The sequence below is a fragment of the Eschrichtius robustus genome, chromosome 9, assembly GCF_028021215.1.
Source record: "Eschrichtius robustus isolate mEscRob2 chromosome 9, mEscRob2.pri, whole genome shotgun sequence".
Classification (NCBI taxonomy): Eukaryota; Metazoa; Chordata; class Mammalia; order Artiodactyla; family Eschrichtiidae; genus Eschrichtius; species Eschrichtius robustus.
Genome location: NC_090832.1, coordinates 9,951,504 through 9,976,884, shown reverse-complemented (window position 1 = coordinate 9,976,884; position 25,381 = coordinate 9,951,504). Strand labels below are relative to the sequence as shown.

General features: G+C 47.0%; 1 protein-coding gene across 2 annotated transcripts in view; it reads left to right on the top strand.

Moving 5' to 3' along the window:
* ZDHHC14 (zinc finger DHHC-type palmitoyltransferase 14) overlaps window positions 1–25,381 on the top strand; it is a 271,525-nt gene that overhangs the window by 93,000 nt on the left and 153,144 nt on the right. The gene's annotated exons all lie outside the window — the stretch shown is intronic.

Sequence of the window (25,381 nt, the reverse complement as noted above, 5' to 3'; positions counted from 1 at the left end):
GGGTTAGGATGTTTCATGCAGTTTCAGTCTGAAATTGACTGGGCTGGAAGCCCATGGCCTCTTCGTGTGTGTGTGTGTGTGTGTGTGTGTGTGTGTGTGTGTGTGAGACTCCTGTGTGGATATGGCTGGAACAGTGGGAGGCTGTGTTTCCACGTGGCCTCTCCACGTGGCTAGCCTGGCTTCCTTACAGATTGGTGGTCTTGGGTAGTCAGACTCCAGAGGAAGCATTCTAAGAAATGAAGGCCGAAGCAGCAAGACTTCTTATGAATTAGCCTTGGAAATCCCAGATCAGCACTTCTGTCACATTTTCTTGGTCAAGCAAGTCAGTAAAATGGACCCAGATTCATGGGGAGAGTGGTTACACTTTATCCCTCAGTGGCAGGGGCAGCAAAGAATGCAGCCATCTTTAATCTATCACATGACACGGTGAAACATAGCATTTTTAAAAAAACATTTTAATGATTGCTTATTGGGTTGGACCAATTAACGAAGAGAGACTTTTTGTTTGTTTTAGAAAAGTACACACATGTTCAGTTCTCCCACTGCACCATTAAATTTTAGATTATGGCATTTTTAGATTATATCTAACCTGTCATAAGCCCAGTAGAGTACATTTAGGTGCCCGCTTTGAAACTGATACCAGCACATCAGTTCTGAGGTCCTGACTCACTTATTCATGAGAACCTTTCTGAGAATTTCCTCCTTGAGAACAGAACTTCTCGGGGGCAGAATGCAATAAAACTGTCCAAACCCATCAACACAGTAACCACCCCCATAACCACACATGTCCCCCATGAACATTGTGAAATGAAATAAAACAGGCTAGTCAGAGCCCTTCTTTCTGGGAGGAACTGCTTTGAACCACGACATCCAGAGAGTTAGCGTCGTTCTATTTAGCAAGAGAGGGTAAGAAAAATAGAAATCTCCCAAGGTTGGCCTTTCACGAGGTGTTCTGAGGCTGTTGTTAAAATGTAACGTGCTTAAGACATTCTATCCCCGAGGGCAGGTCCGCCTCTGTGCCTCAGTCTTTCTCCAAAAGCCTGAGTTAGGCATTTAGGCTTGTTCTGCCCTGGCCTGATCCACAGCTACCTCTGAGCCCACTCACAGCTCTTTGAGGGAGAACTGGGCAGGGGCCTCTGCAGCCTCTGGGCTGCTGGCTCCCATCTACCTGTGTGAACCTCTCTGCCAGCAACACTGGTTCTCATGGCAACCCAGGGCCTCAGTTTGCCATGCCACGCTCTTGGGACAGCTCAGTGCATACTGCCCAGTGCCATCTGTTCCATGATAGCAATGTCCACATAGAAAGAGAGCCTGTTCCTTGAGGCCCCATCCCAGGTGCATCCCCGGACTGGGCCTGTGCCTAGCACACGGTAGCCATCCAGGCAGTATTTGCTGACTAAGCAGTAAAGGGCAGAAGTCACGTCTGTGGTTTTTAAAAATATTGAATTAGTTATGAAAACCAAAGTAGGAAAATTTCAACTAAAACTCAAGTGTTCTGGCTTTTCCTGAAAAAAATCTGAAAACCTGGCGACACTGGGCCTGAGGGGCAATAATTGGTGGGAGCTGTGCAGTGGCTTTTATAGACAGAAAAATTTCAGGAAAGTATCCTAAATGCATTTATTGATCCACTGAGAAATTATTAAGAAAATTTAAAGTTAGATACATTGATACCACAGTAGACTTGTGCTGTATAGGTTATCTCCTATTAACACACCCAGTGGCAGAAATGGGGCCAGAGATAAGATGTTGTAGAAAGCAAAAATAATAGAGCATCATCTTTGGGCAGTAAAGGGTGTGCACACACAGATTATGATGACTTCCAAATGTGAGTAGGGCTAGTAAAGTTTTGCAACCTGAAAAATTCTTTACGAGGCAAGCTCTTCAGACCTTGCCTGGAGAGCTGAGTTAACAGGCATCACTTGCCTTTGGTAATTATTGGTGGGTTGCCATGTGGGTCTCCCCCAGAGACGTGAAGGCCTTGTGTGTGAGAAATGTGTCCTTTTCATTTCTGTTATTCTCGGGTCTGTTCCAGGACCTGACACAGGGTAGCTCTATGCTCCTCTCACAGTCTCCCAGGACCTGATTTAGAGCTCAGATTTGTGCGTCCTCACACCCAGGATTTTGACTCGGAAAGTCTGGAGTGAGGTCCAGGAATCTTCTTCGTTGCTCTGTAGCTTGTGCTCAGCAGGAAGGCCTCCGAGATATGTTTGCAAGATGAACAAACTAGTAAGACTTGTAAGGAATTTAGCTCTAAACACTGTCTGCTAGTCTCTGGTTCTTGCATTTTCCTGGTGATTTCTGTGTCTTCTGGACCTCTGGCCTCCAAGCCTCCCCCTCCTAAGACCTGGCCCCCCAGACACACCTGCTTCTCCCCTGGGGCTCCCCGGGGACGCGGAGTTTACACTGCACAACTGGCCCCCACGGAGGGATTCCAGCAGACGCACAGAAGTAGGTTTGCGCTAGTTAAATCCGTCTCATTTGAGATGGGAGAGATTATCCCAGGAGGGAGCTATTTAAAATTAAGAGTTTGAGGGCTCGAAATAGCTGGGGAAATGGCTGCTTTTGTGCAGGAAGCTGAACCTGTTTTGCTGAGCATAGTGGTTATAAAGCACCCGGGGAGAGAAGACCGTCTTGGAAGTCGTAGAAGAGGGAAGGAAACAAAAGTTTAATTATTTCAGCCTTGGAAAATGACCCCTCGGAGCCAGCGCCGTGCACATTTTGTGGTCAGACACAGGAGAGCTGATCTCGAAGATGCTCAGAGCCCCTCTGTGTCTGTTTCCTCATCTGTAAAATGGGCTTTATCAGGGTGCTACCCTCGTGGGTCAAATGTAATGCTGTAGACGAAGCTTACCATGCCGCTCTTATTTTTCTGATTAGAGAACACAGGTGGGATTGCTGAAGGTGCAGACAATCTCCCCAGACATAGAAAGAGCACTCGCATTGCTGCCTGGCCCGCTCTGCCAGCAGCAAAGGAGCCTCTGGTCAGGGTGGCTCCTGTCTGCAGCTGGCTGGAGGGGTAGAGGGGCCCCCGAGCCCTCTAACTGGTAGGGGCTGAAGTGTGGCAGAGGACACGGGACAGAAGTGTATGCCCCACGGCCGCTGGCCCATCAGCCTGGGAGGAGACCTGGGGCAGTTCATATAGACTTAAAACCAACATAACGTCAACTGGGCATGTAGAGCATCCATCTGGGGCCGTGACGGGCCTTACACAGAGTGGTAAGTGTTTATTAAATTATTGTGTGTGTCTTCAGGACCGAGAGCTGTGATTCCTGCTTTGACCTCAGATTATCCTGCTTGAGCCAGCAAATAAGTGGAGTGGAGGCTTGCTTCTGGGGGTAGAAAACACAGTTTTAATGCCAGAGTCTACACTTACTGTGTGAATTTTTAAAAAATCAATCTAGAGGTGATTTTCTCTTTTTGTCATTCCCGCCTCTTTGCTTGATGATACTTTTCTAGGAAAGACAATTGGAAACCCATGTTCTGGCGGTAGCGCATTTCACAAACTTACTACAGAAAAGTGATGAAGGGACTAATGGGAGAGGCACGCACTTGGTCCTTACAGGTGTATAAAAGGGCGGCGTTGCTCTTAGGAATTTTTCAAGTTTTCCAGCATTTATTGAACTAGGTGCAGACAAAACAAGTGCCAAGTTTATAGCTGGCAGCGTTGATCGGAGGTGCTGTGCTGGACCACGTCATGCTGTGTTGCTTTTCTGAATCAAATTAATATTTTGTGCTTTGTAAAAGCAAAGATAACAAGATGATTGGTGCTTTTGAAAATCTATGGCTCATTTTAAGATTTGTGTTCATTTTTGATTTCGGAATATATTCCCAGGAATCCATAAATGTAGCAGCTCCCCCAGACCATTTGTGTTTTGTTTTCCTTGGCCTATGTTGGGGAAATTTTTTATATTTTTTCATTACATACATATTTTTTTCTTTTAAACTTGTAAGAAAAAACTGTTTTGGCTGAACAGTCCATATTAGGCAGATGTCAGCAAAGATGGATTCCAATAAAGATAAAATTCCAAATAATTGTTTGAATTTTTTTCTCTATTTTAGGCCTATATGGAACCACAGCATAACTCTGGATCACATAGCTGTCATGTTTATTTACATTTAGGAATTTTGTAATACTGTCTTGTGGCTCTAGGATCTTTGTCATTTATTTATGTTGCTGCAACAAAAAAGGAAGAAGGGCTTTTCCCACTCTTTTCATTAATGTACTAGGAGTTTTATCATACTGTTGTACAACCAATGTTAACTTTCTTTTGACATAGGCAAGATAATTAGCAATTCCTATTGTGTTTCGGTGCTGTGATTTTTATCCTGCTAGACTTTAATTAAATACCCTTTGCTGTTCAGTTAATATATCTGTCTATTTACATCAATTTGACTTTAACACAGAACTCCTAGGTAATTAAAACAGTTCAGTGCCACATCCTGGATTAATGAAAAGGTTCTAATTTAGGAACACATTGTTGGACAACTTTGCATGAAAGTTGGAGAACTTTGCTCAGGAGTTTGCAATATATTAAGTCTTCAGTAGCAGTCATGATTCAGAAAAGTTGGACAATCACGGAGTTTTGTATTACTATGTATTATTTGATAGCATATATGTAAGTTATGAGGCAAAGTAATAAAATGAACACTCATAAATCTACCATCTGCTCTAAGAACTAGAAATTTACCAACATGCTGTGCTTCTCTTACAACAATCTCACAACCTTAGACTCTTACCTTTCCCCAGAGTTAAACACAAGGCTCATTTTATTTTTTTTAAAGAAGGTAATTGTAGATTCAGATCTGAGACTTCTTTTCACTTCTCCTTCTGAATCACTTTGCTGAAGATGACTTTCCATGAAGTAGATGATATACACCTAGATCACTGGTTTTTACTAGCCTTGTACACACACAAGATGGACAAAGAATGGTACCCTATTTCTAGACAGTTTCCATGAAGCACACTATTTGTCCAGATTGTAGTGAAGTTCCTATTTCTTAAGTCTGCTGTTAGTAACTCTCTGAGTATCAGAAGCACTAGAAAATTTATCTTTGTATCCCTAACATTTAGAATAGTGCCTGGGACTTAGTAAAGGCTCAGCAAATGTCCATTATATTTAATAATTTAATAAATGCTCATAGAAAAAATTTAGTTAGAGGACCTTTTCAATACCATTTCATTTAAGATCAGTTTGAGCATGTGAATCAAATATATATACTGTATATATCTGTTTGGTTTTTTTTTTTAACGTTTGTGGTACATAAAGGGCTTGGCACAAAGGAAGGAGTTAACAGATGCTAGCCCCTTTGCCTTCTATATAAAGTTTTTTTTTTAATTAATTAATTAATTTATTTATTTATTCATTTTTGGCTGTGTTGGGTCTTCGTTTCTGTGCGAGGGCTTTCTCTAGTTGCGGCAAGCAGGGGCCACTCTTCATCGCGGTGCGCGGGCCTTTCACTGTCGCGGCCTCTCTTGTTGCGGAGCACAGGCTCCAGATGCGCAGGCTCAGTAATTGTGGCTCACGGGCCCAGTTGCTCCACAGCATGTGGGATCTTCCCAGACCAGGGCTCGAACCCGTGTCCCCTGCATTGGCAGGCAGATCCTCAATCACTGCGCCACCAGGGAAGCCCTATATCTGTTTTTTTTAACTGTGAATTATGAAGGGTGTACAAGTGAGTCAAATCCATGACTCCTTCAACCCGGTGGCACCAAGGGGTAGTCTGTGGGGAGACTGCATTGGTTTGGAGACCTCTCCTTCTGTAATTTTTCTATAGTCCATCCATCAGAAAGTCAGCATCGTGTTGGGATTAAGAGCATGGACCCTGGAGTCCAACTTCCTGGGTTCAGGTCCTGGCTTAGTCGCTAACCAGCTGTGTGATCTTGGGTAAGTTACTTAACCTCTCTGTGCCCGTTTCCTCTCATGGGAAATGGGGCTGTAGTACCTACTGATAGGGGTGTTTTGGGGATTAAATGGGTACAGTTATGTAAAGCTCTTAGAACTGTGACTGACACATCTTAAGTGCACTGTAAGGATTTGCTATTACTTTATGTGCCTAACGAGGTTTTTTACGGTGTGCATATTTTTAGTTGGCTATCACCATCTTTGGGAAATTGGTTCCTCACACTTATAGCCCAGCAGCAGGGGTGGAGGGGATCTTCCTCTCAGGTACCCCAGGTGGCCTCTCTCAGGGCCCTGGGGGCGCCCTCCTGCCAGACTCCAGGGGTTGGCATTTGTTCCCCTCTTCCCTTGCCCCTTCTGAGTTTCCCTCAGGCCCTTTCACAGAAGAATCTCTCAGAGTTTAAATAGATTTTTAGCCACTGCTTTTGCCTGAGGCTTCTGAGCTCACAGGAGGTTGGTTTTCTTTCTTGAAGGTGTAAACAGAAGTGGCTAGGAGATGTTTACCGTTGAACCTGAGCATGCTGTTATGAGGGCAAATATGTCCAGGAGAGGTTCACTCAACCCCAAAATATGCATGGGGCAGCCTAATCGGGTACTTCCCTGTCCCCTCCCGGCCCAGAGGAGCCCTGGAGTCTCAGGGGGTGTGAAGATGGAGTAATTTCTGTGATTTCAACATGAATCTGATAAAGCAGGGCTTTCTACATCTGTGAGTCGAAGTAGACAGGCCCTTATCAAGTTAGACTGTGCTCAGGAAAGGAGGAGGAAAAAGGAGAAGCGGCCAGCATTCTCCAGGGAGCGAGGGGGCTTGGTTTGCTGACAGCTGCGGGAGGGCCGCCTGCACAGGAGCAGCGTGGCTCCCAGGGGCCGGGGAGCAGGGAGAGGTGGCAGCGGGAAGGCCTCCAGAAGTGCGCGCTGAGGCTGCTTGTTCCCTCACTCCCGGGAGCTCGGCTCCACTTGACCTCCGAGAGGCAGCCCCGTGGAGTGAAAAGTCAGGGCAGGAGCCTCCTACACTTGCGTTGGGATCCAGAGGAAGCATTTTGCAGCTGATGCTTCATTGACATGGGGTTCATCTGGTGATTCCTTCTCTGCCTCTGGCACCGGCTGCTGGAAGAACAGATGAACTGTTTTAAGAGCGACGGGCTGTTGGGATCCATGGTGTCCCAGGTGTGGGCTTTGGAGCGGTCCTAAGGCTGGGGACAGTTTTGTCACTGATACTGTTTCAAATCGCCTGCCTGTGGCAGTGCCAGGCAGCAGAGGCTTTCAGTCGGGTTGAGGATTGACCTTAGATTCCTCTCGGACGATGAACCTGCTTATGGCTGCACCAGGCCAACCATCCGCACTCTGGTACCCGAGGTTTCTCTGGATCAGATGCTCTTGAAGGGCCCTCTGAGGAAAGTGGTTTTAAGAAAAGCCCTCTCCGAGGGTAGCTGTACTGTCATTGGGCACATTAGCCCTCTTGGGAGTGTAAATAGCACCCACTTGGTGTCCCTAATTCTGCGTCAGGTGCTCAGATGCAGAAGTTACATGTTTGAACAGGCTTCCCCCTCATTTTTATGTGATAAAATAGACAATTTTCGTATTACAAGAAGAAAGGTGTAAGTATTATACATTCCTTATTCTCCAGCCTTGAACATAAAAATTTTATAGGAGTTTGAAATAAAATTTGTTTTGCATTGTTTATTTTTATGTTATTTTGTTATGAGAGGGAATCATAAAATTGTCTGTGTAGGTTGAAACAGGCTGGTGAAAAACCCTGACAATGGACTGTTCAACCAAAAACATGATTTTCTATTCTAGCCTGGAGCTAACCTCTGTCAGCTACAGAGCCCTCTCAGCTCTGACATTCTGTGTATACGTACATGTTTCAACACTCCCACCATTTTTTCCCATGTAAAATGTAGAGAGTTGATATTTTTATTGTGTTTCATCTAAATAATCTCTGGAAATGTGAGATAATACTTTATGTAGATGAGCAACTTGTGTCTCTTAAGGTAGTGTTTTTATCTTACTTTTTCTTCCTTTAAAGTCTACACAGAAAATGGACAGTTAACGAGAGAGAGTTTGAGGGGTCATAAGTGGATTGTCTCCACACATGGGGTGACCAGTTGTACAGTGAAGTGCTAGTCAACAGCAGGCCCTGCCCATCTTCCTGGCCTCACCCCCTGTACCCTGCAGACCCTCTGCTGTAAGGAGCTCTTCTAGTCATCAAGCTGTGAACACCGACACCTTCCCACATAGTTCACATTGTCCTACACCTAGAATTGTTTCTCCCATTACTTCCCTTTTCCCTTCCTGCCCAAACCATACCACGTGCACTTGTAGAAATTTCCCTCTAGTAATTATACCTAACACAAATGTCACTTCCTCCAGGAAGTTCTCCCTGCTCACTCCAAATGGAAGCGAGTATTAATTCTTGATACTCATTTATTACCTATTTTTGCACCATCCCTAGTGTTGATAGTACCCAGTGCTTGGAATTGCTGTTCATTCTGTCATCTGTCTACATCTGTGTATCTCATCTATCTGTCAGTTAGCTATCAATCATCCATCAACTATCTATCTATCATCTGTCAATCATCTCTCTCTCTCTCATTAAATCATAAGCGACTCAAGGTACATGGCTTGGACCTGAAGAGAGATGCCCTTGATTCAAGAGCGGAGCCGAGGTCAGAGGGTGGGACCGGGACTGGGCTGTGCCCCAAGACAGGCGTCCAGCCTGAGGGTCTTGAGGGACTTGCTCTGGTGTATAATCCCGGGTAAAAGCTCCAGAGTCTGCAGCAACCCTGGGGGACAGGCAGGCGGAACCTGCAGGCCACACAGGGCGTGGGACCATCCAGGCTGTGTTGGGAGCCGCACTCAGACAGGTGTGAGGAAGGAGCCAGGGTGACTGGGGCATCCCCAGTCAGTGTCAGCCTCAGTGGCTTTTCACTTGGGGCAGCTCAGGGTGTTGGGGACTCCCCTTCATGCCGGCCAGGGCACCCCTCCGCCCACGGGCCTGCCTCTCAGCCACAGCTACCAGGGGGGCTCCTTCCGCCCTGGGCGAGGGGCTGGGGTCCTGGCCGAGGCCTCGGCGTCTAGCCGTTTGCCCTCCCGGGAAGCTGGGCTTTCAAGAGCTCAAGAGCCCACGGCTGCACAGACCCGAACACGGTTCCTGGTAGCCGGTGGGAGCCCAGCCGGTCTCAGTTCCGTTATTACGTTTGTTCAGTTGGGCGGGCGCGTTCATTTCTGAGATGTGTCTTAGGTTCCGCTGATCGTGACCACTCATCACCATGATACCTGACTAGTCCTCAGGTTGCAGGTACAGCCCTGAGCCAGCTTGTCAAGGAAGAAACAGGGTTATTTTTTGTTTTTGTCTTTGTTTTTTTAGTTTCTTACTGTTTTTATTTTTTCAGCTGTATTTCAGGCATATCTCAACATATACATATATACATATATAGATAAGCTTATACGTATGTTATTTTGTGCACTCCTTTTCCCTCACATATATGGCGTATATACTATATACATTATTCTGCACCTACCTTGTGTTACTTAGTAAGTTTGGAAATCTCTCCTCATCATTACATAAAGATCAGTCTCATTTCTTTCTTTCTTTTTTTTTTTTCTGGCAGCACGGTATTCCATTGTGTTAAATATTCTATTAATTTGGAATTCTTAAGTTTATTATCTCCTTTTTTATTATTACTATAAATAGTACTGCAAAGAACATCTTTGTAGATAGGTTTTTTTTAAACTTTTTTATTATGGAAAATTTCAAACGTACACAAAAGTGGAAGGAGTGGTGTAATAAGTCCCCATGAATCCATCAGTTAGGAAACAGTTTTTATTCCTTTTGCTTCTCTCCTGCTTGCTTGGTTATTCATTTATTTTCATCCACAGTATGGCCTAGGTTGGGTAAGATGTGGTCCCCAGCCACCCCTTGAGCAAGTCCAGGGGGCTCTGTCCTCCGCAGGTGGAGTCTCTGGCTCCCTCCTGTTGGGAGCCCCCCCGTGACCCTGAGCTCTGAGGGCGGGGGGGAGCTTGGCAGGCTCTACAAGCCCCAGGGCAGGTTGTGCACGTGTGTTCAGGGGTGCTGCCCCCGGTTCAAAGCAGCTGGACCGGAGGATGCCTGGAGTGTTTCCTCTTCTGCTGGCACCTGCTGTGGGTCTTCCTCGAGCAGAGCAGTTTTACCAGAGGTGTGATCACGGGTGTGGTCCAGAAAGATGGAGGCCCTCCAAGAGGCCAAATACTGTGCGAGGGGCCAGGGGTCCCAGCTACACGGTGCTTACACTCCGGTCAGGGGGGCGGTCACTGAACAACCGAGGAGACCAGGCTGTAATTATAACTCGTGAGAAGAGTCACTAAGAAGTGTAACAAGATGCTAAAGAGAACATCCGGGGGGCTGGGCTCCAGAGTCCCTGAAGTCCTCCTGGAGAGGTGATGTCATTTAAACTGGGTGTGAAGGAGGAGAGGGGCTGTGTGTGGAGCTGGGGGTGTTCCAGGTAGGGGTGGGGCGGCTGCATGCCCCGGGGACAGACGGGGATGAGAGGACCGTGGCTGGAGCACGGAGCCCTGTGGTGGCCATGGGAGAAGATGCCCGTCAGGGAAGGCCTTGTGGGCTGTGCTCGGGAGTCTGGATTTTATCTTAAGTAGGATGAAAAGGCATCTCATGGTTTTGAAAGGATCATCGTGGCTACTGTGTGGAGAACAAATCTATAGGCGGGTGTGCGAGCTGTTGTCTGTCTGCCTCTCCCAAGTCACACCGACCCGGTCCACTGTGCTGGCCTCTGTGACTGTGTCACCAGGGCTACTGGTCCTGTGGCTTCAGGGGGATGGACCAGTGGGAAGCACCGCTAGTAGACTGGACGCAGGAGGAAAGAGAAGTCGGGGGAGTTATTCCTGCGTCTCTGCCTGTGGGCAGCAGCTGGGCGGTAGTTGAATGTCTGCCCCAGGCCACAGGCGGGCAGGTGGCCTCCCCTGCGCCTCCAGTTCCTGAGTGCCTGTCCTCTGTTCCCCCTCTGGCCCAGGGCTTAGAATGGCTGCTTGTTATTGCCAGCCCTGGGCCCCTCACCTTCTCTAGTTGGTCCCTTAATTCTGCCTACACATTAATTAAGAGCCCCTTCGTTAAACTGTCCCCAGCACCCCGTTTTGAGTGCCAGATCCTTACCCTTGGGTCCCTGACCCATAGAGGGGACAGGAGTGGCAGAAAGGAAATCAAGTAGGAGGCTGCTGCAGTATCCCAGGTGGGAGATGTTGGCAGTTTGGGGCAGGGTAGGGACGGTGGAGATGCAGGGAGAGAAGTTGGGTTTAGGGTACCTTTTGAAGGTTGATTGTGGCTGGTTGGGTAATGACAGTAGCCGCCAGCACGGAGGTGACTGTCTCTCCAGGACAGGCAGTGGGACTTTGGCACTTTCTTTAGTTTCCTGACCTTGCATTCCAGCCAAAACACCTCCTCCTCTTATGCTGAACCATTTTGGGCGTTCTCTGCCCTTGAGCTTGGTGCCACAGTTCCCTAAAGTACCATACACCTCTGCATGACCTTGAAGCTCTTTGTTATGTTGATGTGTCTTTCAACACAGTATTATTTTGATGGTGCTATTTAAGTTGCTTTTAATTTATCTCATTGTTTAGAAATTAGAGTGGTGAAAAGAATTATGTTTATAAGCTCTGCCTAAGGTTTGTGCAGCTTGTACAAGTTAGACTGGCCATGTCATGGTGTTCTCTTCCTGCCTTTCAAATTTCACCCTGCAGACATTGGTTATTCCCAATAATCTCCATCATTATAATTGAACTAGTCCAATGAATCTGGGTTCACTGCTTATTTCTTGGAGCCTGTGAGGACAAGGACCTTATCTGTCTTATTCGTTGCTTCGATGCCAGCCCTTAGAACTGTGCCTGGGACATGGCTGGGGCTCAATAAATACTAATAGACTAAATGTATACATGAGTTGGCCATGAAGCATCTTCCGAATGGGGGTTGACCGACTGTTTTCTGTAATGCTCATGCTTTGGTCCCACTGAGGGTGCTGGCCAGGGAGGGCATTGTAGAGAGGTGTCATGGAAACTGCATCTAACAGTGACCACTCCCTTTTCACCACATCATCACCAATGTCCCTGAATCTGGTATTAGGATGTGTGCGGGCAGAGAAGATCGGAGTTCAGAGAATGAGTCTCAATGAACTGATTAGGCAAGGCAACCTTTTTTCTTTCATACCTTGATCAGTTCTTGGCATGTGACATTCCCACGGATACTACTTCCCATAGAGAACACTCACAAAAAAGGGATCTCACGATCTTTATATTCTGGGAGTTGGGGTTTTCTGGGAAATTATGCCAAAATATAAACTTAGCTTCTGATAGTAGCCAACTGGAAGTGTTTGGCTTGAATGCCTGAAGCAGAGTGAGAACACCTAACAAGCGTGTAGAATACTCTAACGTCTGTATTTCACGTGCTGTTTCTCCCCTAAAATAATCTACCTACGTTCAAGCTAATCAACGCTCTCTTCACAGCCCGTCAGTGCCCCAGCTTAATTGGCCTGGATTGTTGCTCTCAGTGTAAACAACACAGTGTGCTCCATTCTCAAGTCTAGATTTGATGACATCTAATGATTCTCAAAGTGCATCCAGGCAGGATGAAGCAGGGTGTGAGTGAAAGCCCGTAGCTGGGCTGCCGCAAGCACGCTGATTGCATTTGTAATCACATTCTTCATTCACTCTGGCAGCCCTTCCAGCCCGATCCTCTTGCAGGGCATCCAGACTGTCCGGAAATGGTGTGTTTTTGCACAGAAGCAAAGCAAATCCTGCCATCCTAGCCCTTCCTTAATCAACTCCTTTTTAGAAATATTGGCTCCCTACCTGCTGATGTTCTGTTAAGCATTTCAGGGCAAGCCTTGTTCTTTGCAGGAGGTTATGCCTAACAAAACAGCAGTTCTAATACACGGCATCTCACTGGGAGCCTCGGGCCATGCATTATTTGTCCATGAAGTTCATCTTCATAAGAGAACAACCCTTAAAATTGGATGAAATGTGTTCTTCAAACTTTTTTTTTTTTCTGAACTGGCGAGTTGCTTTCTTTTATACAGAATCACGGTGGGAAGATGTCCAAGTGACCGTGGGCTCACAGGAATAATAATAACGATGGTCCTCGACTGAGATGTAGTACCACCCTTTAACTATTTCATGCTCATTACCGGCCAGTCCTAGAATCCCGTCTGCTGGGAGGGCGATGATTACTGTTCCTGCTGGAAGTACGTCTAAGAGGAGCTGGTCAGGAAGGGAGGCTCTGCACCCCACTTCGCTTCCCTGCTGTGTGTGTAGACCCACTTGCTCCACGAGGAGCCCAGGCTGCTTTATTTGGAGGCCTTTGAGATGCTGCCTTAGTGTTCTCTTTATATCTATTATCTACTAAAAATCTTTCTGTGCAATGAAAAATGCAAAGGCACCCAAGGATTTGGGGGGCACAGACACAACGGAACAAAACCGTGGCCAGGAACCTTCCCTTTGAAAATTCCCCACATTATAATCAGGGATAGTGAAGCTGACAGAAGTGGGAAGATTTGGGTCCTTTTAAAATAATATCAATGTTAGAATATAGACCCTTAGAGCTAGAAATGAACTTGAGCCCTCCCCACCCCCACTCCCCGCCCGCCCTCCTGGTTAGGAGCTCCTTGGATAGGTGGAGAGGTTTGGGGCCGGGGCAGAGAGCGGTACTGGAGTATTGCTGCAGGCCCCGTGATCTGCTTCCTGCGGGGGCTTTACTTACTATAAAACTCCCCAGATCCACTCCAGGGAGGCAGTTTTGTTTGTAGAAAGGTTTCCACGAGGAAGAAGATGAGCAAGAAAGTTTAGAATATAGGGGCTTCCCTGGTGTCGCAGTGGTTAAGAATCCGCCTGCCAAGGCAGGGGACATGGGTTGGAGCCCTGGTCCGGGAAGATCCCACATGCCGCGGAGCAACGAAGCCTGTGTGCCACAACTACTGAGCCTGAACTCTCTAGAGCCTGCGAGCCACAACTACTGAGCCCACATGCCACAACTACTGAAGCCCGCGCACGTAGAGCCCGTGCTCTGCAACAAGAGACGCCACCGCAATGAGAAGCCGGCGCGCCGCAGTGAAGAGTAGCCCCCGCTCACCGCAACTAGAGAAAGCCCGTGCGCAGCAAAAAAGACCCAACACAGCCAAAAATAAATAAATAAATAAATATTTTTAAAAAGAAGAAAGTTTAGAATATAATTTCCCTTGTCCTACTGGTATCTTTTCTTGTATTTAAAATGTTCCTTCGCGAGCCTTAGCCAAACTGTTATTTCTTTAGATTATTCCCATTTGTTTATGTGGTTAGGTTTTTGTTTTTGCTTTTTGTTCTGCTTTTCTGGCTCTCCCTGGCCTGTCCTGGGCTGAAAAACATGCTTTTCCCACACCGATTTTGTGTCTCTGTCTGTGACGTGCACAGCTCCAGTGACTAAATCTTAAAAAGCTAAACCTTTCAAAACTTATAATTTCAAATCCATACCCTCTCCCCTATTTTTGATTTCTTTTTCTATTTTGGCACCTAGGAAATGAGGTGACTGTATCTGTTTTCCAGCCAGTGGTATTTATTGTTTGGTGCTGTCAGTTACATGAGTGGCCTGGGTCTCTGCATCACTGACCCCTAGTGTGTTCTTGGTGACTGCTCTCTTGTGTAAGAGCCGTCAGTCCTTATGGCCAGTGACGTCACTAAGCGTATCCTCCTAAGCCTGGCCACACGATGATACTCAGCTGTTACTGGAGAACTCTGTGTCCTGGTTAAACTCGCCAGGCCGAGCATCTCCTACCTTTATTATCTTGCACAGCTGACAAACTCCAGTTGACAAATCTTCCCATAAAATGAAGGCGATGGACAGGATGAGGGTGCATGTTCCTTCCAGCTGTGAAATTCTACAGTTCTGACTCCCGCTCCTCTTTGTGTGCTTTAATTCTCCAGGTGACATCTTGAACTTTTTTTTCTTTTAATTTTTCTATTGGCTGCACTGGGTCTTTGTTGCTGCGTGTGGGCTTTCTCTAGTTGTGGCGAGCGGGGGCTACTCTTCGTTGCGGTGCGCGGGCTTCTCATTGAGGTGGCTTCTCTTGTTGCGGAGCGCGGCCTCTAGGCGCGCGGGCTTCAGTAGTTGTGGCGCGTGGGCTCGGTAGTTGTGGCTCACAGGCTCTAGAGTACAGGCTCAGTAGTTGTGGCGCATGGGCTTACTTGCTCCGCGGCACGTGGGATCTTCCCGGACCAGGGCTCGAACCTGTGTCCCCTGCACTGGCAGGCGGATTCTTAACCACTGCACCACGAGGGAAGCCCTTGAACCATTTATATAAATTTTCATTCTCACGTCAACAACCATGCAGAGAGTGCTAGGAACTGGGGTCCAGAAGCAGGAGGTGGCAGCTGTGGTCTCAAGGAACACAGTCCAGTGGAGAAGACAGGAACAAAACCAGCCTCTGGAATGGGGGATGCAGTCGGTCTGGAGAGCAGCGTGAGACTGACTCCCTGGGACGCTCAGGGAGCTGGAGGGAAACCTTTCCCAGCGGAGGTCTGCTGGAGGGGAATCCTGAAAGAGAAATACAGTTGAATCAGGTAGAGAAGTAGGGCTGGGATGGAAAGGACGGGTGAGGCTCAGGGGACAGGACATGCACTGGGGTGCTGCCCCGCCACGTCAGGATGAGGTGACCGTGGGAGAATGGCTGGGACATCAGGATAACAGTGGCTGCTGTTTACTGCGTGCCTCAGCTGAGTTAAATAATCTGGGTGGGTGTCATTTTGCAAGTGAAGATGTTGAGACTTAGGTTGAGTAACTTCCAGAAGGACACATAAGTAGTCGTTAAAAGAGCAGAATTTGAACTTGGGTCTTGTGAGACCAATCCTCAAGCTCTTTCCTCCATGCAGACTTCTCTCTGTCCCTCCCTCCCTCCCTCTCTCTCTGTTTCTGTCTCTCTGTCTCTGTGTCTCTGTCTGTCTCTGATGTGGGATGCAGAAACACCCCTTTGCCCCCTGGCCCTGGCTGCCTTGCTGGGAATGTGGGTTTCACCTGGATGTGATGGGGTGGATCTCAGAAGGACTTCAGGAAGGAGGATGGTGACACAATTAGGTAGGAAGGTTGGTGGGAAAATGGCAAGTGATCTGGGTCAGCTGGTCTGTTGTGCTGGAGTGGACTCAGTTTTAGCAATGCCCTGGAGAGAGCATGAGTGGCATCTAGGGTCCCACAGACCTGGTCTTCTGTCTCCCATCACCATTAGCCTTTCTTGTGACCTCAGACCTCAGTTTCTTTGCAAACCTGTGAGGATGAAAGAAAATCCAAAGGAAAGAAAAAAGTAACATCAACTTGTAGTTATTGAGCCTTTACTACATGCCTCTGCTGATATTATGCCAATTAATCCTCACAACTCTGTGAGGTAGAAACAGTGAGCATCCCCAGTGTACAGACACTAACTTGCCTGTGACCACACAGTTTGTAAATGGTGGAGCTGGGACTCAACCTGGATCAGAGCTTTTAACCTCTATGCCCACTGCCTTCTAGAAGCATGGGGCCTGGTGCATGGTTGGGAGTTAGAGCTTCTATCAATATGATTACAGTTGTTTATTATTCTTCAGTATTATTAGACAGAGGCTGAGAGCCAGGCAGGAGCTGAAGGAAGATGGCAGAACCCAGGCTAGCAGCCTCGGGACGGCTAGCCAAGGATTTTCTCTTCCCCTGGAGCATTGCCCACCCCAGGCAGGTGCACCAGGGCTGCTTTCTCCCCCTCCCTCCGGGCCTCAGAGGCTCCCTCAGGCGTTTCCTCTGCCCATCCAGCTACAAGATGCCTTGGGCTGGGGACCATGCACCAGAGGACCATCCCCACTTGCAGTCCTCGTGGGATCTGAGATACGCACGGCCCCTTCCCAGGGGGACGGCCCCAGTCCCTGCCACACACCCCCGCCACCTCCTGGGCATCCTCAGCACCCAGTTTTGTCTTTCCAGTCAGTCCTCACCCGGCCCTTGGCAGCTGACTTGCTACTTCATCTCTAGGGGCAGCAGTGTGAAAGAGGGTTTGGTTTGCAGAAAGTGTTTGCTGCTCTTCTTTCCTCCACTCTGTGATTGGGTCTCAGACCCAGGAGGTTCCCACCTTGCAGCCCATGGGGCCAGGCCGCTTCTTGACTTGAGCTCAGAGGTTTCAGGGCACGCTCTCTGGGGGGGTCTTTGCATCTGAAATCCACTTCCCCTGTGGCCCCCAAAACCCTGAATCGGGGTAGGTTCTAGGAGAGGGTGTGGAACTCATGTTTATTTAATAGGCGCTATCATCTTGTAGAGAAAGCCAGAAAGTCTAACTCAAAGATGTCTGAATAGCATACCCTTTTAGCGGTATTTAAGAGCTTACTTGTCAAATCCCAAGTAGTCACTTCTTTCGTTGCAGTGTGTAGCCTGGCTTTGTAGGGGGAGAGCCCCATCCTCCTTGGCCCTCCTTCTGTGAAGGGTCCCCGGGTCACACCGTGTCATTTCAGTATCCACTACCGTGTAGTAGTTATCTGTCTTCAGGTAGGTAGAGCATGGCTGTCCACAAGGCTGATTGGACCTGGAAAAACATCTTGGAGTTTCTTTCATTATGTAGGTTGTGCTTTAAAAATAGCACATGCATTTGCCTGGATGGTCGTATCTGCTAAGCCCAGAGCAGCCTCTCCCCTCCCAGGAGTTTGCATTCTGAGCAGCGGTCATGCCACCTATTTAATTTCCATAAATTAATTGAGTACGTGTGTCTTGCGAGCATGAGAAAGGATTGTTACTCGTTTTAATGGATTTACAGGCTAACCTGACACTATGCTGTGTCTGTGTACTATCGGCGCTTGCTGGTGTTTGGTACACGCCCATGGGGTGGGAGAGCTCTCGGCAGAACTCTGTCCAGAAGAGTAAAGATGTTTACAGATTGAGGCTGTAAGCAGCCCTCCTCATCCGGTTCACAACTAATTCTGAAAACTTAGAGGGAATCTCAGATTGCTCATTTTACTTTTATTCTTGCTTTTCTCAAGGAAGACTATTTAAAGTTGAAATTTTTAGAAAATGAAAACATTGCTGGAGACTTAAATTGTAATGTTAACCTGATATACAGAACAAACTCATGTAGTAGCTGCTTTCTTTGTAAAAGTTGTAATAGCCTAAAGCAGCACCAAAGAAAATCCCCTGACAAGAAGTGTTAGTTTTTGAAATTTGCAAGACAAAAATGGACAAGTGTTTTTAAACTTAACTGTTTTCATTGAATGGCTTAAAAATGTTGTAATATTATTCTCATTTCTTAGACTTTTAAATTTTAAAAGCGTGTTCAGGGTAGAATGTAAATCTTGCTGAGGCATTCCGGTGTTGGTGGCATCTGGATTTTGAAATGGGGATGGTGGTTATTCTTGGGGAGGGGGCTGGATTTGGTAAATCTAGAACCCAAAGCACCGCCTGACTTTACCAGACCCAGCCAGGCACACTGGGGCAAGTCTGAAAATGCTCAGGATCAGGACAGAACACCTTGCCTTGTTTAAAGAAAGCCATGTGTATTTCAAAACATTATCATGAACAGTTATTGCTCAGCCCTTACGACATCCTTGGTGAGGTGGTCAGAGCAGGTATTCTCTGTTTGTATGTGCTGAATCTCCAGCTCAAAGAGGCCAACGGGCTTTCTCAAACCTCCAAGACTGGTCAGTTACAGGGCTTGGATGCACTAGTGCTCTTACATGCATTCCACAAACGTTCACTGAGCATTTTATGTGCCAGGAACTATGCCTGTAAAGAAAGTGGGCCTGTCCCAGCCTGAGGAGCCCACTGTCTAAATGCCCTGCGAGGCTCCCCGATCCATGAGAACGAGCTTTCACAGCTTGAGCACCTTCATACACTCAACAGAGGTTTACTGACTGCCTCCTGGGGGGTAGTAGGAGCAAGACCCCTGTGATCCGCTCCCCCATGGAGCTTACAGTCCAGTGAGAAACAGAGTGAGAGTGAGTAAGACAATACAAGGAGAGAAGGAACCTTCACATGGCGTTGACACAGAGACAAATATTGGGGGGGGGGGGAAGGAGTGGGGCACGACCTCAGATAATCAACAGGAAAGGCCTGAAGGAGGAGCAGGGGCTGCAAGGTGATGGCTGGTAAGTGGCAGTGTGGTGGGAGCTGAGAGAGCACAGGAGACGGGGCTGGAGCCAGAGCACAGAACTCGGGAATGTGGGTTTTCCTCCCAGGAGGATGGCAAGCCACTGAAGGATTTCTGTGGGGAAGTGGTAGGGTCAGACGTGTGGTTTTGAAAGCTCACTCTGGCTGTTGAGTGAGGAGTGGGTTGGATGGGAACAGGGGCTGCAGGGGACGTTGGAAGGCTGCTGCAGCCGTCACGGGAGAGGTGACGCTGACCTGAGCGGGACGCTGGCGGGGGAGGTGAATGAATAGAAGTGGACGGACCCAGGAGGTAGAATCTGTCTACTGATGTCAGTGGGATGGATGGGGAAGTGAAAGAAAGGCAGGGATCAATGGTGACCCGTCAGTTTCTAGACAGAGAAACACAGTGGATGGTTATGCCATTTACTGAAATGGGGAAGTTGGTGGAGAAGCGGAAACAGGTCTTTTATGGGTGGCGTTGGGGGGAGATGAAGATTTACGGGGGTCTCTAAAATTACTTTCCGTGTCTCTCTACAGATAGAGTCATTGTGTATTCCCAGTTCTCCAATTCTGTTTTACATGCTTAAATTTGAATTAGGAAAATTACTTGGGTCCTTTTACCCACTTAATAAATGTAAAAAGTAATTAAGCAAGCATGTATTCTATGGCACCATTCAAGGCACCAGGGTCTGTGGGCAATCAAGAAGCAACAGATGTGATCCCTGGCCTTAAAAAAACTTTTAATCTAATTAGAAAGACAAGGTGTAGCTACATGAAACCAGCAAGTAATAACCACTTATAAGTATCTAGAAAATTCTAAAGGCAACAGATAATCAAGTACATAATGTAGGATGGATTGTATATAAAATGTTGAGAGAACACACACACACACGCAGAGAAGAGTTTTGGGCACATTCATGAAGTCAAGAAGGGGCTCTGGAGCAGTTGGGTCATGAGTTGGACTTTGAAGGAAATGTTGGCTCTTGCCTCATGTGGAGGACAAGAAAGTTAAGACTCTTGGGTGAGGGGTGTGGAGGGGAGAGAAAGTGCATGAATGAAGCCACAGAGGGAGTTGCCTTGTGGCCTAGTGTTTAGGATTCCGTGCTTTCACTGCCGTGGCCTGGCTTCAATCCCTGGTTGGGAAACTGAGATCCCGCAAGCCATGCTGCGCAGCCAAAAAAAAAAAAGGCTGTAGAGAGGGAGACAAGCAGATTTGAGAGAAGCTGTGATGAGAATGGTAGTAATAACTGCCAGTTAGTGAATGCCCATAAATACCAACCACTTTGGTGGGAGCAGTACAACAACTACCTCATTTAAATCTTAAAGTACTACTGCAAGATGTGTCTGTCTTTTACACATAAGAAAAACAAGGAGAAATAAATTATCCAGCGTCAGGTAACTAATGATTTGTACAGCAGGGGTTCTAGCCTTACTCCTTTGTGATTTCATTTCTTTCTGATGAGAAGAGGGGCTGTGGTGGGAACTGCAGGAAGAGATGAAGATGGTACCCTTGCACAAGGAAGGGGCAGCAGCTCCATCGCTGGAGCTCCCTAAGGGCTAGTTTGAGGAGATTTGAGTTTGGAGTTAATTCAGTGAGTAATTCAAAAACTTCCAGTTTCTAAAGCGGCACAATAAAACAATAACCCTGTGGCCAATAACATTCATATAGATAAAGTGGTAAAAACCCAGGCTGGATGATCACACAGTTGATCATAGAATGTCAAAACATTCTCAATAAAGTTAAGGGCAAGACAAGGATGTTCCCTTGAGTGCTGTCACTTAAAGTTCTTGTGGAAGAGATTGCCAATTCAATTAGGTAAGGAAATAAAAGATGTAATGTGGTGGGAAGAAAGGGGCAAAATTAACATTATTTGCCAAAGATGTGATTGTCTTATCTTTTTCCAGGAAGAGAATGAAAACCCAAGAGAACCAAAACTTAGAGATGATATAAGAGATACCTCAATGACTAGTTATATAGACTTTTAAAAACTGCTTCCTTAATACATGACTAATGAAAAATATAATAAAAATCATTTGAAAATTTAACCCAATACCTAAGTAACTTATTTTTTTTTAATAAATTTATTTATTTATTTATTTATTTATTTTATTTATTTATTTTTGGCTGTGTTGGGTCTTCATTGCTGTGCACGGGCTTTCTCTAGTTGTGGTGAGCAGGCGTACTCTTTGTTGCGGTGCATCAGCTTCTCATTGTGGTGGCTTAGGCTCTAGGCACTTGGGCTTCAGTAGTTGTGGCACACAGCCTTCAGTAGTTGTGGCTCGTGGGCTCTAGATCACAGGCTCAGTAGTTGTGGCGCATGGGCTTAGTTGCTCCACGACATGTGGGATCTTCCCGGACCAGGGCTCGAACCCATGTCCCCTGCATTGGCAGGCGGATTCTTTTTTTTTTTTTTTAAAGATTGATTGATTGATTGATTGATTGCTATGTTGGGTCTTCGTTTCTGTGCTAGGGCTTTCTCTAATTGCGGCGAGCGGGGGCCTCTCACTATCGCGGCCTCTCCCGTTGCGGAGCACAGGCTCCAGACGCGCAGGCTCAGTATTTGTGGCTCACGGGCCTAGTTGCTCCACGGCATGTGGGATCTTCCAAGACCAGGGCTCGAACCCATGTCCCCTGCATTAGCAGGCAGATTCTCAACCACTGCGCCACCAGGGAAGCCCCGGCAGGCGGATTCTTAACCACTGCGCCACCAGGGAAGTCCCAATACCTAAGTAATTTAAACCTAGGAAAAACTTTAAAGAAGTGTTCAGTACTCCTAGGGAAAAAAAAAAGTATAAAACCTTATGAGGGATATAAATGCATATTTGAATAAGTGGAGAATTATATTAAGTATTTAGATAGAATATTAAATATAGCAAAGATGTTGATTCTCTCCAAAATTAATCTATACATTTAATAGAATTCCAGTTGAATTACAGCATGATTTTGTGTGGTGGGGCAGGGCGGATTTTTAAAATAAGTCTTGAGTTCATCTGAAAGAAAAAAAACTGTGAGCATATTTGGAATAACTCTGAAAGGTAAGTAATGAGGAATGGGAGGATGGGGGCATTTTTGTTTTAAAATGATTAGGTTATTAGTTTAACAATGATTAAAGCTGTGTGGTTCTGTTTCCAGGAGAGACAGAAAAGTTATTGACAGAATATGGAAGAATTTAGTTTGTTATAAACTCAGATAGGTTGACGATAAACTTTACATCAAATCTAGATAGATTAAAATTTTAATTTAAATAAGTGATAACATATATAAAAGCAGTAGAGAAATAGCAGTGACTATATAATATTGGGTGTGAAAAAGGCAAGTATTACATGAAAGCCAAAAAAGTTTGGTAAATTTTACTACAGGAAGTTTAAAATTTGTGTAAAAACTGACCTTGTTAAGTTTAAAGACAACAAAGACGGAAAAGTATTTGCAAGATACTTGTTACACAAAAGATTAATATCCTGAGACCAATAAGACAAAAACATTCACTTAGTAGGAAAACAGGTATATATGAATATGTATGGGCCAGTTCATACACACAAAAAAGACATACAAATGACTAATAAACATGAGAGAAACTGGTTAACCTTATTAATAATCAAATAAAGGTTGACAGGTGACCGTATAATCGCAACCGGTGTTGAGAGTGTGGGGAAATGTGCACTGCTCCTGGGTAGACTCATTGGTGCAGCTGTTTTGGTGAGTGTTCAACAATGTCCATCAAAAGTAAAAAGACAAAAAAGCATATCCTTGACCCAAACGTCCCATTCTAGAAATTTATCCTAAGAAAATACTGTAATTCAAGTGAGCAATGCGATATGGACGAGGCGTTTCGCTGAAGTATTGTTTATAATAGAAATGCCCAGGGACTTCCCTGGTGACGCAGTGGTTAAGAACCCATCTGCCAATGCAGAGGACACGGGTTTGATCCCTGGTCCAGGAAGATCCCACATGCCACGGAGCAACTAAGCCCGTGCGCCACAACTACTAAGCCCGTGCACCACAACTACTGAGCCCGGGCGCTTAGAGCCCGTGCTCCACAGCAAGAGAAGCCACCGCAATGAGAAGCCCGCGCACCTCAATGAAGAGTAGCCCCCGCTCGCCGCAACTAGAGAAAGCCCGCGCGCAGCAACAAAAACCCAACGCAGCCAAAAATAAATAAAAAAATTTTTTTTTAAAAAAAGAAATGCCCAAACCTTCCAAATGCCTGTCCAGCGTTTAAATTGCAAGTTCCAATGCAGTACTGACAGTGTGACCCTCTTCTTGGTTTCATCCGTTTCTCACCGGGTCTGCCTGGCCTGCACAGTTGTGTCCGCCGTCCGCTCTTCAGCCCCCCAGTAGGTAGCCGGCACGCGGTAGTGCTCTGTGATGTCACTTGAGCAAACCCTGCTTTGGCCGGGCCCTTCAGTGCCAGTCAGAGTGTAGCCTGCTGCCCTGAAACTGTGTTCATGCTGCTGACCTGCCTGCAGCGCCCAGCCTCCCCGCTCCCACCTGGATTTCCCCACATCCACCTCCCTAGAACCTCCCCTATTTTATCACCCTACAGTAAAGGCCCACTCCCAGAAAGTCTTTTACCACTTTCTGCCTGAACTGCCTTGCTCCGTGTGAAAAGATGGATGGGGTGGCAGAAATCAGGGATGCGTGAGGTCAGTAGGTCCGTGAGTGGTTAGAGCTGGGGGAAGTGGGTGAGGGAGGAGGAGCAGAGCGGGGGGCAGGGCCTCCCCTGAGGGTCTGAGGTGCAGCGGCCACAGTTGTGGTCCTGATGAGTTGTCACCTTGCACTACACCGCCGCACTCAGGGGTGTGTGCCCACCTGCAGGGGGGACGGGCACAGGAGAGGAGCCTTGTGCAAGCAGGGCCAGGCACGCAGGAGGTCCCATCACGTTCTCTTCTGGTGAGATTTTATCTTTTGGTGAAGATAGAGCCCACATTTGGAGCTTTTTCTGTTTTCTTCTCAGAGTCGAGGGCAGGAACCACATTGGTTCTCTCCCGCCCCTGGCCCCAGCACCTGGCGCACTGCTTTGCATGCAGTGGGTACTCAATAAATATTTATGGGGTGATTGACTGGACTAGGTCAGTGTCCCTGGAAACGGAAGGAAAGGAGAGGATGGTAAGGCTTCGTAAATGGGAAAACCATGGGACTTGATGAATACATTTCTAATGAGATCATATAGGTTTCCTCTTTTACTTTTTTAAATCAACTTATGTGAATGAGCTGAATGTGAATTTCTATATTAAAATGTAATTTTCTCAACTCAGAAATCAAAGGCACAAATCAGCCGTTTTGGTGGGGAGTCCCCAGGCCTTGGGCCCCTCCATCTGGCTCAAGTCTAGAAACAGGCGGGCGCTTTATTGACAAGTACCCTTGGCTGTCACCCCACTAACAGGTCTGGCTCCATAAATGGGCAAATAAAAGGGAATTGGAATGGACGTGGGCTAGGCTGAGAGTGATTGTAATGACAGCGTCTGTAAGTGGCAAGCATCTCAGTTGTAATCCTGAGGATTCATTATTTTGATTATCGAATTACCTCGTGCTGATTTGCCACTTTCAGAAGTGCTCAGAGCTCACCCACTTCGCAACTGCTGGGGCTCCTCAGTTTCTACCATGGGGGGTGCTCGCAGAAGCCAGGGCACACTTCCCTGCTGATACCACCTTCCCCTTAACTCTAATATCAACCACTGGCCGTGACTGAGCGCTGGGCTAAGTATCACCTCGTTTATTCCAGGCAGCAGCCCTCCAGGCAGGCCGTCCCTCACAGGCGAAGAAAAACAGCCCCTCACGTATCTCCTCTCCCAGCACCTCCCTCCTAAGCACAGGTCTGCCCACCTCCACTCTGGAGCCAGGTGGGTCCTTTCCATAGTTAAGCCCCATGTGTTACCGCCCTGCTCAGAACCAGCAGTGGCTCCTTCGTGAGAGGTGCTGGGTCCCGTCTGGGCCATCTCCTCTGCCTTGTCCTGCCTCCCCTGCCCTCACTCTGCGTTCCTGCCCTTCTCTTATTCTAGAAACCTTGCTACTGCTTCCCACCTTGGGGCTTTGACTGCCTGTATGCCTGTTCCCTGCCAGGAGCTCTCCCTTCCCAGGGGGGAGGCACAGCCAGTTCTAGAATTGGAGGAGTGAGCCTTGGGGGCAGAGTCTGCTCTTGTGTGGATTGGGCAGCTGATACATAAAAGGAAGCACTATTCTTCACCCATTTAATTCATGTGCTGAGTGTCTGTGATGTGACAAACCCTGCTGTAGCTGCTGGGAATATTACGGTGAACCCAACAAAGACCCCTATCTTGTGCACCTTACAATCTAGGACAACAGAGAAATAAATTCAGGACAGGACAGGCAGGAGCTGAGCAAAAGAAATTAAAGCCGGTGGGGTGCTTTCGAGTAGGGGGT